The 16,408-nt window shown below is 36.8% G+C and overlaps 2 pseudogenes; both read left to right on the top strand.

The window, feature by feature from the left end:
• The first annotated feature begins 418 nt into the window (after positions 1 to 418).
• On the top strand, positions 419 to 2,277 carry LOC138868709 (uncharacterized; annotated as a pseudogene).
• Positions 2,278 to 5,301: 3,024 nt separating this feature from the next.
• LOC138891100 (uncharacterized) lies at positions 5,302 to 6,514 on the top strand (annotated as a pseudogene).
• The last annotated feature ends 9,894 nt before the right edge of the window (positions 6,515 to 16,408 follow it).

Here is a 16,408-nt window from a genome sequence, read left to right as displayed (position 1 = left end):
CTATTATTATAAAGGAACATATAGTCCGGATGAAAGTAAGGAAATAAGAAAATTATATATTACCAAATTACCAGAACCGTTTAGCTCAAAAATAATAAAAAATTGGAATGAAGCAGAACTAGCAGATACTCTAGGAGCTCGAATAAAATTTTACTCTAAGAAGTAAAATCATGGAAAATAACACTGAAATTGATAGCACAAATCCGCAAAAAATATCCATAAACAGTGAGTCAATTACAGAAAATAGGCAGATTAAAATAACTAAAAAATCAAGGAAAATAAGGAAGAAACTAAAGAAACTATACCTAGAATATGAATACCTAAGTATTACAAAAATAAACAAAGCTAGGCTATCTGAATTAATAGATATAATATCTAAAACAGAATATAAATATATTTGCTATCTTAAAAATAAAAGATGAATAAAAAAGAGTTCGCATTAGAAGAGAAAACATATGAAAATCCAGAAGGATTAAAAATAACAATAATATTTTCCAACTTAGGAAGAAGATACAAAAAAATAGGAAATAACCTGAACTTAATGTTAGAAAAAGAAACTGTAAAACTAGAAGATAGTTTAACCGCAAGGGTTAGAATAACAAAAGAAAACGAAGAAATAGATAGAAAACGAGAAATTAAAGAAATACAACAGCAAGCTAAAGAAAAAATACAACAGATAGAGGAAGTAAAAAACACTAAAATAACAGAATTAGAAAAGGAATTAGAAATGCTAAAACAGCTATATACGAATAAACTAAAAGGAAAAGAAAAACGTAAAGAAGAAGAACAAGAGCTAAGACTGACAAATGAGATAGAGAAATTTAAATTACAGTTAGAAGAGGTACATGATAATCCACCAAATATAAGCATAAACGAGATAAATGACCAAAGTGATAACGACAAAGATCTAGGAGAAAACTACTCAGAAACAAGTGAAACGTACACAGAACTTATAGAAAAAACAGAAAAGATAAATAATCCAGAAATAAACACAGGAGATATGGCCGAGGATAAACCAAGCACATCAGGAGTAAAAAATCCAAGACAACTAAACCCAACCTATTACAGAGTAAGTTATGATTCATATGATAGAAACAAAACATTATGGGATAAAAGGCTAAATAGGAAATGGACACCAAGACAGATAACTGAACAATGCAATTTTTTAGATCTAGATTGTGTAGCAGATATAAATAAAACAATCCAATTATGAATAGGGTATATCTCAAAACAACTAATAGATAATAAAATAGTAATTGCTGAAACACCAGGATATATAGAAAGAACACTTATAGGAACGGTAAAACTATGGTTACAAAATTTAACAAGTGAAAGCTTAGAGACATTAAGAAGTAATAAAAAACTTGATGGTACAACTGCAACCACAGTTACAGATATATTGAATAAATATAAAATAGCAATAAGAAATGAATTTAGTAGTATGACAACAGAAGTAGAAGAACAAAATAAAGAAAAGACTACAAATAGAAACTTAATGACAAAATTAGCAATATGTAATATGTGTTATATAGACGAATATACTTGTGCATTTAGAAACTATTATTATAAAGGAACATATAGTCCGGATGAAAGTAAGGAAATAAGAAAATTATATTTTACCAAATTACCAGAACCTTTTATCTCAAAAATAATAAAAAATTGGAATGAAGCAGAACTAACAGATACTCTAGGAGCTCGAATAAAATTTCTACAAAACTGGTTCATAGAGTTATGTGAAAAATATAAAGAAAATATCAAAATGGATAAAATATTAGTAAAAAATTTGGCATGCTGCAAAAATAGAATAGCACCCCAATTTGGTTGCACAGATAAATATTACAAAAAAGAAGGAAAGAGAAAAAGATATAAATCAAAATATAAGTATAAGAAACCAAGAGGAAGATATGTAAAAAATTACAAACATAAAAAACCATATAGAAAAAAGAAAAAATTAACCGAATGTACTTGTTACAATTGTGGAAAGCTAGGACACTTAGCTAAAGATTGCAGATTACCAAAAAACCCAAAGAAAAAAATAAATTACCGAAATAATTATAGACAATGATAAATATACACAAATAGAGTATGTAGATTATGAATTAGGCAGTGAAGACAGCATATATGAGATATCAGAAAACGAGTTCTCAGAAAATGAAAAGGAAATAAATAATAATGAAATAGAAGAATCAGACGAAGATAATTATGACTGAAAAAGATATACAAATTATACAACAAGAAGAACACCAAGATGAACAATCTTCAGAACAGAAAATAATATTTGACACCACTATATTTGAACAAATAAAAGGAAAAGAATTGGATCTAAGCATAGACAAAATACTAGAAGTACCAACAATAAAGAATTGGTTCAAAAGACAAAAAGAAGAATATTATGTAGTAAGCCAAAGAGAACATATAATAGACTGTAAATACATTAAAGATAAAGCAAGAATACCAATATTAAATAAAAAACTATTAAATAAAGAAATACAAGATATAAAAGCAAAAAATCCAATAAAATATGTACACTTAGGAGGAACAGAGATACTAATAAAAGCATGTTTTAGAGAAGGAATAGATACCCCTATAGAAATATACCTGGCCGACGATAGAATTGTACAACCTATAGAAAAGAGTATAATAAGTGCAGTAAGAGGTAACTTAATATACCAAAAATTCAAATTCATAATAAGTGCCAACTATTCAGTGGCAATAGATGATAAAAATATAGATAAATCATTAGTGCTATACTGGAAAATGTCTGGAATAGAACTAGCACCAGGAAGTAAGATATTCACAGCAAGATGTAAAAATCTATATGTATTAACGACAAAACATAAGATAACAGCCAAAAATAAAATAAAAAAAAATAAAAATAGAAAATCCATTCGAAAGAATAGTATCAATTATAGACAATAATGATTACAGTTATAAGGAAATGGATATAGAAGAAGATTTAGAAATAGTAAAAGAAAGATTAAGCACGTCAAAACGAACAAATAATGAAATACCAGAGACATCATCAAGAATAAGTACATCAAGAAGAATGGATTACATAACTCCACAAAAATTAATAGAACAAAAAATAGAAGAAATAAACCCACATCATTATTATATAACAGGAATAATGGACCAAAGAAAATATTTAATATTAATAAATACAGGACAAGAAGAGAATTATGTTATAAGAGAACTGATACTAGAAAAAGAGATAGTGACAATAGAACAACAAAATTCAGAGCTACCAAAAGCATTAAGAAAAAATGAAGAAACAACTGAAAATGAATTAATTATTGGAGGAGGAATACCAATATTAATAAATTTTAAAATATATCAAGGAGATAAAAACATTACACAAGGAATAAAATGGTTAGAAAAAGTCAAACCATATAAGTTAGAAGATAGGCAATTAACAATAAGTTATGAAAATAAGAAAATAATAATAAAAAGAACCTTAATATAATGCCAAAAATATATATACTTGCCAAAATAATAATAGAAGGATATTATAATAGATATTATACACCTATGATGGATACAGGAGCAGAAGCTAACATGTGTAGGCATAATTGTCTACCAGAAAGTAAATGGGAAAAGCTAAAAAAACCCATAGTAGTAACAGGATTTAATAATGAGGGAAGTATGATAACATACAAAGCAAGGAATCTAAAAATACAAATATGGGATAAAATATTAACCATAGAAGAAATATATAGTTATGAATTCACAAAAAAGGATATATTATTGGGAATGCCATTTTTAGATAAGTTATACCCACATATTATAATAAAAACACATTGGTGGTTTACTAATCCGTGTAAGCAAAAATTAGGAGCAAAAAGAGTAAATATTAAATTGAGAAAAACAACATCCTGGATTAAGGGAAGTGAAAAAATTACCCAGAAATTAGAAAATATGACACAAAGCAACCATAATATAGAAATAATTATTTTCTCAATAAACAAGATAAAACTACTCCAAGATAAATTAGAATTACTATATAATGATAATCCACTACAAGGTTGGGAAAAACATAAAACAAAAATAAAAATTGAACTAATAGATGAAAATAGTATAATAACACAAAAACCTTTGAAATACAATTTTAATGATCTAACAGAATTTAAAATACACATACAGTAAGTATTAGACAATAAGTACATATAAGAAAGTAATAGTAAACACACTAGCCCAGCATTTATAGTAAATAAGCATAGCGAACAAAAACGAGGGAAAAGTTGTATGGTTGTAGATTATAGAAATTTAAATGCAAAAACAAAAACATATAATTATCCGATACCAAATAAAATACTAAAAATCAGATAAATACAAGGATATAACTATTTTAGTAAATTTGACTGTAAATCAGGATTTTACCATTTAAAACTAGAAGACGAATCTAAAAAGTTAAGAGCATTCACAGTACCACAAGGATTTTAATAAAAATGCACCAGGTAGATACCAACATTTTATGGATAACTACTTTAACCAATTAGAAAATTGTATAATATATATAGATGATATACTGTTATACTCTAGAACAGAGAACGAACATATAAAATTACTAGAAAAATTTATACACATTGTAGAAATATCAGGAATTAGTTTAAGTAAAAAGAAAGCAGAGGTGATGAAAAATCAAACAGAATTCTTAGGTATACAAATAGATAAAAATGGAATAAAAATGCAAACTCATATAGTACAAAAAATAATTAACTTAAATGAAACACTTGATACAAAAAAGAAGTTACAATCATTTTTAGGATTAGTTAACCAAGTAAGAGAATATATCCCTAAATTAGCAGAAAACTTAAAACCATTACAGAAAAAATAAAAAAAGGATGTAGAATACCATTTTGACGAAAAAGATAAAATACATATAAAAAAGATAAAAAAATATGTGTAAAATATTACCAAAACTATATTTTCCAGATGAAAAAAGACAGTTCACATACATAGTAGAAACTGATTCTAGTGATCACAGCTACGGAGGAGTTCTAAAATATAAATATGATAATGAAAAGATTGAACACCATTGTAGATATTATTCAGGATTATACACGGAACCACAATTAAAATGGGAGATAAATAGGAAAGAACTATTTGGATTATGTAAATGTTTGTTAGCATTTGAGCCATATATCGTTTATAACAAGTTTATTGTGAGAATAGATAATACACAAGTAAAATGGTGGATAACACGAAAAGTACAAGATTTAGTACCTACGAAGGAAATAAGAAGACTTGTATTAAATATACAGAATTTTACATTTACAATTGAAGTAATAAGGACTGACAAAAATGTTATTGCAGACTACCTATCAAGACAAAGGTACCTAAACAGATGAAAGCCAAGAATCAAAAGATATATTTGCAATCCTTACTACTCTATCTTTACAGATGGATGGTATGGGAAAAAGATTACAACAGCTAGAGGAAAGCCAGTCAAGTCAGCAGCATGACTATAAAAATGCGGAGCTAAGTCGATCGGAAGACTCAAAACTTCCAGAGTTAGAAGGAGACGTTGGGAAACTCCAAAAAACCCATAACACAGTTGGTTTATATACAGCTGCAGGTACAAGTTAACAAGAAGCCACATATCAATGTCAATTTAAACAACATATTTGATAAACCAATTACTCTGAAAAGGCCAAAAGAAACAATAGTTACAACACCACAAACCTCAACCTATGCCAACAGCCTACACCAAAATAAGAAAATATACAACCATATTACTCAGACCTATATAGAGAATATATACAAAATTCAAATACTCCTAAACCTGAACCCCAGAGCAACTACTACAACAGATCCAACACAGGACTATATAACCCAAAAACTCCAAGGATATAATAGGCTTATTGCACAGCCAAAAACTAGAGCCAATTTAGTAAAAACATGTTACAATTACGGATTACTTAGCACGGTATATACCTATGATGGGGAAGAGATAAGTGGAATACCAGAGCTATATAAAGCATTTATTACATTCAAAAGAATTACAAAAGGAAATTTATTTTTTATAAAATTCTATACAGCACCAGCTGAGATACTATACGATGAGATAAAACCTATTATACAAGTTGTAAAAATAGGATTGACACGAGATATGATAATACCAGAAGAAATAGAACAACAACCAGAAATACCAAAAATCGAGATACCACGCTTTTATGCCAACAAAAGAATAATTGGGATAACAACTATTATCCAAGAGCTAGCCAACAATTATTTACAAGAAAATGCTATCTGGAGCTACTACTCAAGAGGCCAACTAATGATATTTGCAAATTCAAGAGAACTACGACAAGGAGATATGGATGAAGTCCAAAAATGGATTTTATCAGTACTAAAACCAGAGATACAACCAACTACAAGAGCACTAAAGAAAGGATTTATTTCCAATGAATTATTGACAAGATACTGCAAATTAGTAGGACACAAATACCCAGATCATATATGTTCAAAATGCGACGGAGAAGATAACGATGTACCAGAAGTACAACTGGAATGAAGATATCAGCAAGAAGACAAAATGGGGAAAACATCTATTATTGGAAAAATAAAGTCGTAAAGTAAATAGTACGAGTCATATTCATGAACAGTAAAGGTCGTTCATGAAAAGTCATTTGTAAACAGTAAGAGTCGTTTGTGAATAGTAAGAGTCATGTAAAAAAAGTCGTAAAGTAAATAGTACGAGTCATATTCATGAACAGTAAAGAGTCGTTTAAATTTTCTATATATAGTTTGTAAATCCGAAGAAGAGAGGACTGTAACGACCCGACCGATCGTTTTGAGCTCCGACGCGTCATTCAGCAGTTTGAGGCCATGAGCGGCTTCATCTCAGGTATATTGACTTGTGTGTACGGTCAGAATTAAAATTCAGGAAGTTTGGAGTCAAATTTAAATGGAAATTCTCATTTTGAAAGCTTAAAATTGAAGAAATGAACTAGGATTAGAATTTTGAGTAAACGACCTCGTAATTGAGATCTGAAAGTTCCAGCATGTTCGTATGATGATTTCGGACTTGGGCGTGTGTCCGGATTTGGTTTTGGATAACCGTGAGCATTCGGCGTATATTGTGGAACTTAGTATTTTAGAAGAATTTCATAAATTTGGGTTGGAAGGCATTTCAGAGCTATAGATGTGTGTTTGAGATTCCGAGTCTGGGAATAGCTCCGTATGGTGATTTTGGAGTTGGGAGCGTGATCGGAAGTGAATTCGGATGTCCGGAGGTCATTTTGAAGTCATTTGGCTAAATATAGAAATTTGAAGGTTTTTGAGAAAATTCGACAGGAAGTGGAAATTTTGATATCGGGGTCGGAATGCGATTCCGAAAGTTGGTGCAAGTCCGTAATGTCGAATATGACTTGTGTGCAAAATTTGAAGTCATTCGGACTAGTTTTGGTAAGGTTTGAGACACTTAGTCTCTTTTAAGGAAGCTTAAGTTGGAAAAGTCAACCGGATATTGGCTTATGTGTTAGAGGGATCGAAATGTGAATTTTATGGTTCGGATAGCTTCGTTAGGTGATTTGGGACTTAGGAGTGTGTCCGGAATATTTTTGTGATGACCGGTGTAGAATTAAGCTTGAATTGGCGAAGTTAGTATTTTGGCGAATTCCGGTTGATAGGTGAGATTTTGATCCGGGAGTCGGAATGCAATTCCGAGAATTGCTGTAGCTTTGTTATGTCATTTGTAATGTGTGTGCAAAATTTCAGGTCATTCGGACATCGTTTGGTCGGGTTTTTGATCGAAAGTGTATTTTCGAAAGTTTTTGGAAACTTAGGCTTGAATTCGATGATGATTTGATGTTTTGATGTTATTTTGGGTGTTTCGAAGGTTGGGAAAAGTTTGAATGATATTTTGGGACATGTTGATATAATTGATTAAGGTCCCGAGGGTCTCGGGTGGATTTCGGAAGATTAACGGAATGAAATTCGGACCAAAAAGAAAAGTAAAAGCTGCAGAAATTTCTGCTGCAATTTTCTGATTCGGGGAGCCTACTTTAGAAGCTCATATCTCGGGATATATAAAGAGTTATATGGTGTACAAACTATCAAATTAAAGATCTTCGAGTCTAGTTTTTAAATATTCAATCCGTTTGTCATTTGGATACTTATACAAGACGTTATGGGTGTTTAAACAGAAGATGTCCGACAAGGAAAATTTTTAATAGGATGTACAACTTGTATAGCACAAGTGCAAGGTACAACTCGACGAAGCAGGGGCAGATTCTTTTAAACACGGATTTGGCTTATTTCTTTCACTTCTTTCATTTGGCTTGGATTATTTTGGAGAGAATTTCAAGGGGAATTTCATCAAGCATCAAAGGTGAGTTGTTTCTACTTATTTCCAAGTTAAATACATGGATTAGAGCTGAAAACTCAAGTTAATTATGGACAAAAATGGTGGTTTAGGGCTTGAAACTTAAGAGAATTAAATGGTGATTTGAGGGGTCAAATGAACTCCGATTTTTGTGAATTTGGTATGTATAGACTCGTGGCGAGATAAGGGTCGTATTGATGTAAAAATTTCTGAATTTTGAGACGTGGGCCCGGGGCTCGGGTTTTGCTAATTTCGGGATTTTCGACATTTTTCGAGTCTTTTCGATTGGGTTATATTCCCTTAGCCTATTGTAACATATTTGTTGTGGTTTTGACTAGATTCGACGCGCAACGAGGTCGATTCAAGAGGAAAGGGCATTGCGGACTAGTCTACGGCCGGTTAGAGGTGAGTAATACTTGTAAATGATATCCTGAGGGTTTGAAACTCCGGATTTGCACATCATAGTGTTGTATTGAGGTGACTTGCACGCCAGATATGAGCATGGGGTAGAGCACCATTGGGGATTGTGACTTTGTCCGTCCCGGTTGTTGATTTTACTGCGTATTTGACTGAAATTTCTTGTTATCATCATAATTTGGGTTGATTGCCATGTTTGGGGCCTTGTACCGACTTTTAAAATCCTTCGAGGATTCATATTACTGCTTAGCATGATTTGCATATCATCTAACTTCAGTCCAATATTTTAAATGCTGTTTTGCAAACCCAGCCGTATTTCTATGTTTTGAAAACTTAAATGACATTTTAAATGCATTTCGGGCTGGAAATTCCGATTTTGTAAATGCCCAAGGGGCTTACTATATTATTTTCTGGACTGATAATAAAGTGACTTGAAACAGTGGTAACAATGACACTGTAATATATATACTTGAAACAGTGGTAACAATGACACTGTAATATATATACCTGAAACAGTGGTAACAATGACACTGAAATATATACTTGGAACAAGGGAATACAGTTCAAGTTTTTGCTTTCAGGCGCCCACCTGGAGAACAAGGGAATACAGTTCACGATTTTGGCAATTAGGCGCCCACCTGGAGAATAAGGGAATACAATTCATGTTTTTGGCAATCAGTCACCCACCTGGAGAACGAGGAAATATAGTTCATGTTTTTGCTTTCAGGCGCCCACCTGGAGAACAAGGGAATACAGTTCACGATTTTGGCAATTAGGCGCCCACTTGGAGAATAAGGGAATACAGTTCATGTTTTTGGCAATCAGTCGCCCACATGGAGAACAAGGAAATACAATTTAAATTTTGACAATCAAGTGCCCAACTGGAGAACAAGGGAATACAGTTCAAGTTTTAGCAATCAAGCAACCACCTGGAGAACAAGGGAATACAATTCAAGTTACTGGAAATCAGGCGCCCACCTGGAGAACAAAGGAATACAGTTCAAGTTCTTGGTAATCAGGCGCCCACCTAGAGAGCAAGGGATTACAATTTAAGTTCTGGCAATCAAGCGCCTACCTGGAGAACAAGGGAGTACAGTTCAATTTTGGCAATCAAGCGCCCACCTGGAGAACAAGGGAATACAGTTCAAGTTTTGGCAATCAGGCGCCCACCTGGAGAACGAGGGAATATAGTTCAAGTTTTTGCTTTCAGGTGCCCACCTGGAGAAGAAGGGAATACAGTTCATGTTTTTGGCAATCAGGCACCGACCTAGAGAACAAGGGAATATAGTTCACATTTTTGGCATTAAGGCGCCCACCTGGAGAACAAGGGAATACAGTTCACGATTTTGGCAATCAGGCGCCCACCTGGAGAATAAGGGAATACAGTTCATGTTTTTGGCAATCAAGCGCCCACATGGAGAACAAGGAAATGCAGTTCAAATTTTGACAATCAAGTGCCCAACTGGAGAACAAGGGAATACAGTTCAAGTTTTACCAATCAAGCAACTACCTGGAGAACAAGGGAATGCAATTCAAGTTATTGGAAATCAGGCGCCCACCTGGAGAACAAAGGAATACAGTTCAAGTTCTTGGCAATCAGGCGCCCACCTAGAGAGCAAGGGATTACAATTTAAGTTCTGGCAATCAAGCGCCTACCTGGAGAAGAAGGGAGTACAGTTCAATTTTGGCAATCAAGCGCCCACCTGGAGAACAAGGGAATACAGTTCAAGTTTTGGCAATCAGGCGCCCACCTAGAGAACAAGGGAGTACAGTTCAATTTTGGCAATCAAGCGCCCACCTAGAGAACAAGGGAATAGTGTTCAAGTTTTTGCAATCAGGCGCCCACCTGGAGAATAAGGGAATATTGTTCATGTTTTGGCAATCAAGCGCCCACCTGGAGAATAAGAGTATACAATTCAAGTTTTGGAAATCAGGTGCCCACTTAGAGAACAAGGGAATACAGATCAAGTTTTGACAATCAGGCGCCCACACAGAGAACAAAGGAATACAGTTCAAGTATTAGCAATTAGGCACCCACCCGGAGAATAGGGGAAAATAGTTCATGTTTTTGAAATTAGGCGCCCACCTGGAGAGCAGGGGAATATAGTTCAAGTTATGGCAATCTGGCGCCCACCTGAAGAACAAGGGAATATAGTTCATGTTTTGGCAATCAGGCTCCCACCTAGAGAACAAGGGAATACAATTCATGTTTTGGCAATCAGGCTCCTACTTGGAGAACATCGCAGTACAGTTCAAGTTTTGGCAATCAGGTGCCCACCTGGAGAACAAGGGATTACAGTTCAAGTTTTGGCAATCGGGCGCCCACCTGGAAAACACGGGAATACAATTCAAGTTTTTAGCAATTAGAAGTCTACCTAGAGATCAAGGGAATATAGTTGAAGATTTGGAAATCAGGTGCCCAGCTGGAGAATAAGGAAATACAATTCAAGTTTTGGTAATCATGCGCCAACCTAGAGAACAAGGGAGTATAGTTCAAGTTTTGGCAATTAGGTGCCCACTTGGGGAACAAGGGAATACAATTCAAGTTTTGGCTTTTAGGTGCCCACCTGGAGAACAAGGGAAAACAATTCATGTTTTTGGAAATCAAGCGCCCACATGGAGAACAAGGGAACTACAGTTCAAGGTTTTGGCAATTAGGCGCCCACTTGGAGATCAAGGGAATACAGTTCACATTTTTGGTAATCAGGCGCCCACCTGGAGAACAAGGGATTACAGTTCAAGTTTTGGCAATCAGGAGCCTACCTAGTGAACAAGGGAATATAGTTCAAGTTTTTCGCAATCAGGTGCCTACGCAGAGAACAAGGGATTACATTTGAAGTTTTGGCAATCAGGCGTCCACCTGGAGAAGAAGGAAATACAGTTCAGGTTTTGGTAATCGGGCGCCCACCTAGAGAACAAGGGAGTAGAGTTCAAGCTTTGGCAATCTGGCGCCCACCTGGAGAACAAGGGAATATAGTTCAAGTTTTGGCAATCCGGCGCCCACCTAGAGAATCAGGCACCCACCTGGAGAACAAGGAAATACAATTCAAGTTATGGCATTTAGGTGCCCACCTAGAGAACAAGGGAATACAGTTTAAGTTTTGGAAATCAGGTGCCCACATGGAGAACAAAGGAATACAGTTCAAGTATTAGCAATCAGGCACCCACCCGGAGAACAGGGGAATATAGTTCAAGTTTGGGAAATTATGCGCCCACCTGGAGAACATGAGAAAACAGTTCAAGTTTTGGCAATTAGGCGCCCACCTGGAGAACAGGGGAATATAGTTCATGTTTTGGCTATCAGGCACCCATCTGGAGAACAAGGGAATATAGTTGAAGTTTTGGCAATCAGGCTCCCACCTGGAGAACAAGGGAATACAGTTCATGTTTAGGCAATCAGGTTCCCACCTGGAGAACAAGGGAGTATAGTTCAAGTTTTGACAATCAGGCGCCCACCTAGAGAACAAGGGATTACAGTTCAAGTTTTGGCAATCAGGCGCCCACCTGGAGAACAAGGGAATATCGTTCAAGTTTGTAGCAATAAGGCTCTAACTTAGAGAACAAGGGAATACATTTGAAGTTTTGACAATCAGGCACCCACCCGGAGAAGAAGGAAATATAGTTCAAGTTTTGGCAATCAAGCGCACACCTGGAGAACAAGGGAGTACAGTTCAAGTTTTGGCAATCAGGTGCCCACATGGAGAACTAGGGAGTATAGTTCAAGTTATGGTTTTCAGGAGCCCACCTGGAGAACAAGGGAATACTATTCACGTTTTTGGACATCAAGCGACCACCTAGAGAATAAGGGAATACATTTCAAGTTTTTGGCAATCAGGCGCCTACTTGGAGAACAAGGGAATACAGTTCAAGTTTTTGCCAATCAGGCGCCCACCTGGAGAACAAGAGAATACAATTCAAGTCTTGGTAATCAGGCGCCCACCTGGAGAACAATGGAATATAGTTTATGTTTTGGCAATCAAACGCCCACCTGGAGAATAAGGAAGTATAGTTCAAGTTTTTGCAATCAGGTGACCACCTGGAGTACGAGGGAATACAGTTCATGTTTTGGGATTTAGGCGCCCACCTGGAGAACAAGGGAATACAATTCAAGTTTTTGGCTGTAAGCACGTGAATTTTGCTCCCTATGAGAATTGCTCCCAAAATTCAAAAAATATATAATAAAGATTTTCCTTGTCATACAATTTTGAGAATATGCGTGACATTTTGATAATCGTTCTGTCCGTAAACAAAAATACAAAAATACATGTTGCATGCATTTAGGAATTAGTAGCACATTTAGAAATTAATTAACCATAACATTGGTTAAAAGAAAATCAAAAAATATGTGCATGTGTGTTTCTGGACATTGAGCGATTTTTACTTAATGTTTAATTATGTGTTAATTATTATGGGTGTTAAATAATATGTGTGTAATTTTATTGTTACTTTTTAAGGGAATTTTGTTTAATTTTCATAATTAAAGAAAAAGAAAAGAGTTGTTAAAAATCGGATTGGGCCCCAAAATTAGGCCCAAAACCAAAACAGACCCAGTCCAACCCAGGCTGCCCAAGCACGGCCCCAAGCGATGCCGTATCGGCGTCCTTGTTTTGATCCGTTGATTTGGTTCAAATGAACGGTCCCGATCAGGCCGCTCATTTAACCACAACGACGCCGTTTCAGGGCGTTTGATCTGAGCCGTCCAACCCCATTGATCCAACGGATCCAGGCCCTCCCCTAGACCCGTTAATCACCCGATCCATTCCCCTACCCGGTCTCACCCACCTTTACACCTAAACGACGTCGTCCTTCCTAAATGAATAGATCCTAGCCATAGATCTCACTTGATCCAACGGCCAGGATCTAAACCCTCAATTCGTATATAAACCTAACCCTTTTACCCCGCCCCCCTATCCAAGCCCCCACCCCGTTCCTTCGTCTCTCTCAGAAAGGACCCCAAAATACCCCAAACCCTAGCAGCCGCCATAGTACCCTTTTCACTTGAACCCGGCGGCAACAACGCCCATGACCACCATACCAACACCCTTAAAACACAAGACCACCCTCAACCCCGATCTGGTAATGGTTTGGCTCGAATCTTCCTGGAACGTCTCGAATAATCATTCAAAGGTTCGAGCCGAAACCCTAAGTCACCGGATGAGTCCTAAATTAACCATAGTCACTCCTTTGACATCCCTCATACCCTAACCAGCTTTGGTTCCGGTCAAATATAAGCAGAACTCTTCGAACCCCAAATCTGAGTTCAAGAACCCTAAAAACCAAATCTGGTTCATTTTGAGGTAAGTTTCCAGTGTATTCTTCTTTTCTTTCTTTCTGTTTGTGTGCTATTCATATGTTCGTAGATTTGTTTCTGGATTTGTGATTATTTTTCTGTCAGTCCCCCCATCTTCAAAGACCCTTTTATTTGGTCGATTTCTTTCTTTCTTCAGTGTTAAGTGTGTGTTATGAGATGTATATTTGCTTCGATTTGATATTTTCGACGGAGAATTAGAACAGTCAGAAGCTTGCATAGCAAGGATGAAGGTCAGGTGGGCAAAAGGCACAATGGCCTGGAGGCAGCGTCTGCAACAAGTCATAAGGGATTATGAAATGAGCATCGGGATATTAAGGAAGACGAACTCCACGCTTCAGGAGCGGGTCTTCAAACAAGCACGAGATGCCCAAGCCGACAGAAGGCGCTGTTACGATGCAATGACCAGAATGAAAAGGCAAATGGAGATGTTCCAGGATTAACTTGCCGACAATGCTCAAGCACTGGGATTAAAGAACCGACGAATAAGACAATTGTTCATTGAAAGGGATAACATTCGAGGAAGGATCGACGAGATTGGGCACTACATCTACATGAAATGCCTAGCATGCGAGCAAATACCTCGGAAAACCCTCCTTGTTTCCATCATGGGCTGCGTCCACTGGATCATGAATGAGTTGAAAAGCTTGCAGAGAGACCTCATACCAAGGGCCGCGGAAAGGCCGAATGATGCCTCGCGGGCCCCTAAGTTGGAAAATTAATTTTTGGTCGAGTCCTGTTTTTTTGGCTTTGTTGCTTTCACTTATGTTGTTTTCTTTTCTTTTAATCGAGTCTGGTTAAGAACTCTGGAGTCTGTACTATTGTTGTTCCTTGTTTGAAGTAATGCGTAATAGCAGATTTTGATGATAAATTAATTGACTCCGAAAGAACTTTTGTGTGTCTTTACTTTGTGGCAGAACTACGCCCGGTCTGATTCGCGCAGGGACGTGATACGTAGGCAATCCACATAAGATTCTACCGCCTTTAATAAAGAAAAAAAAGAGAGAAGAAAATACAAAATAGAATAAAATACAGGGGTTTCCCAAAGTACTTTAAAGGGGCAAGTAAGCAAGCCGGGATGACGCATGTTGTTTGAAGCAAAGCATGTTAGAAACGGCTAACTGCCTAGGAGCATTTCATCCTCAATGTGTTGTTATCAAATCTGTTAAACTCCAACGCTAACAAGTTTGTTGTTTTCCAACATCCAGATAGTTAGTTGTTAAAGAATTCTGGCAACACACCCTTACCAAACTAGATCCAAAGGACCGGTATCAATGAGCATGACTACTTCACAGAATAGTACCGAGGAAGAAAGGCCGATAAGCCAGTTGTTAAAAGAAGCGATGGAAAAGATAGAAAGGATGGGACTAGAGATGAATACAATGCAGCTAGCTCTAGCCAAAGCACAAAAGAGCCCTGAGCCACTAGGGCACATGCCGAAATACCCTCACTCCGGCCCTTCAACAAGCCTCCCGAATCACCGTTATCATCAGGAGAGAAGCCCCCATGATTCCCAAGCTCCACCACCCCATCAACCTCTCTCAACACCAAACGTTCCCACTTTTGTAGGACCCACATCAGCCACCCTGCAAAGAACGACAAGCGAGCCATTGTTTCAGGCTCACGATACGCAATACTATCCCCTGAGCCCACATTCTATGCCCCCGAACCACATACCTACAATCCGCACTTGGAGGTACCGGAAGAGATTGAAAAGCCGGTTAAAGCCCCAGAACAAGATGAGGTATTGAGGAAGTTCAAAAGCCTGGAGCAGTCCTTCAGGAACTTGCACGGATTAGGCAACCAGGTCAGCGTGGCCTACAAGGATCTATGCCCTTTCCCGGACGTCCAACTCCCGGCTGGGTTCAAGATGCCTAAGTTTGATTTATATGAAGGACACGGTGATCCCATGGCACATTTGCGGGGTTTCTGTAGCAAAATGAGAGGAGCAGGTGGCAAAGATGAGCTGCTGATAGCTTATTTCGGCCAAAGTCTGAGTGGATCGGCACTAGAATGGTATACCAGGCAGGATTCCAGCAGATGGTACACTTGGGATGATCTGGCGCAGGCTTTCGCAGGTCATTTTCAATACAATCTCGAGATAGTCCCTGACCATATCATATTGCTGAGGACTGGGAAGAAGCCCGGGGAAATTTTCGCAAGTTCGGGTTCCGCTGGAGAGAGCAAGCGGCCAGAGTTGATCCTCCCATGAGAGAGGGAGAAATGGTGGACTACTTCTTGCAAACACTGGATCCAACCTACTTTGGTCACTTGGTGACGACGGTTGGAAAGTCCTTCAACGAGGTAGTGAAGATAGGGGTCATGATAGAAGAGGGTCTGAGGTCTGACAAAATCCT

Source organism: Nicotiana sylvestris, chromosome 5, assembly GCF_000393655.2.
Source record: "Nicotiana sylvestris chromosome 5, ASM39365v2, whole genome shotgun sequence".
In the NCBI taxonomy this organism is placed as follows: domain Eukaryota; kingdom Viridiplantae; phylum Streptophyta; class Magnoliopsida; order Solanales; family Solanaceae; genus Nicotiana; species Nicotiana sylvestris.
The sequence above is the reverse complement of the archived record's forward strand: the minus strand, read 5'-3'. Positions and strand labels throughout refer to the sequence as shown.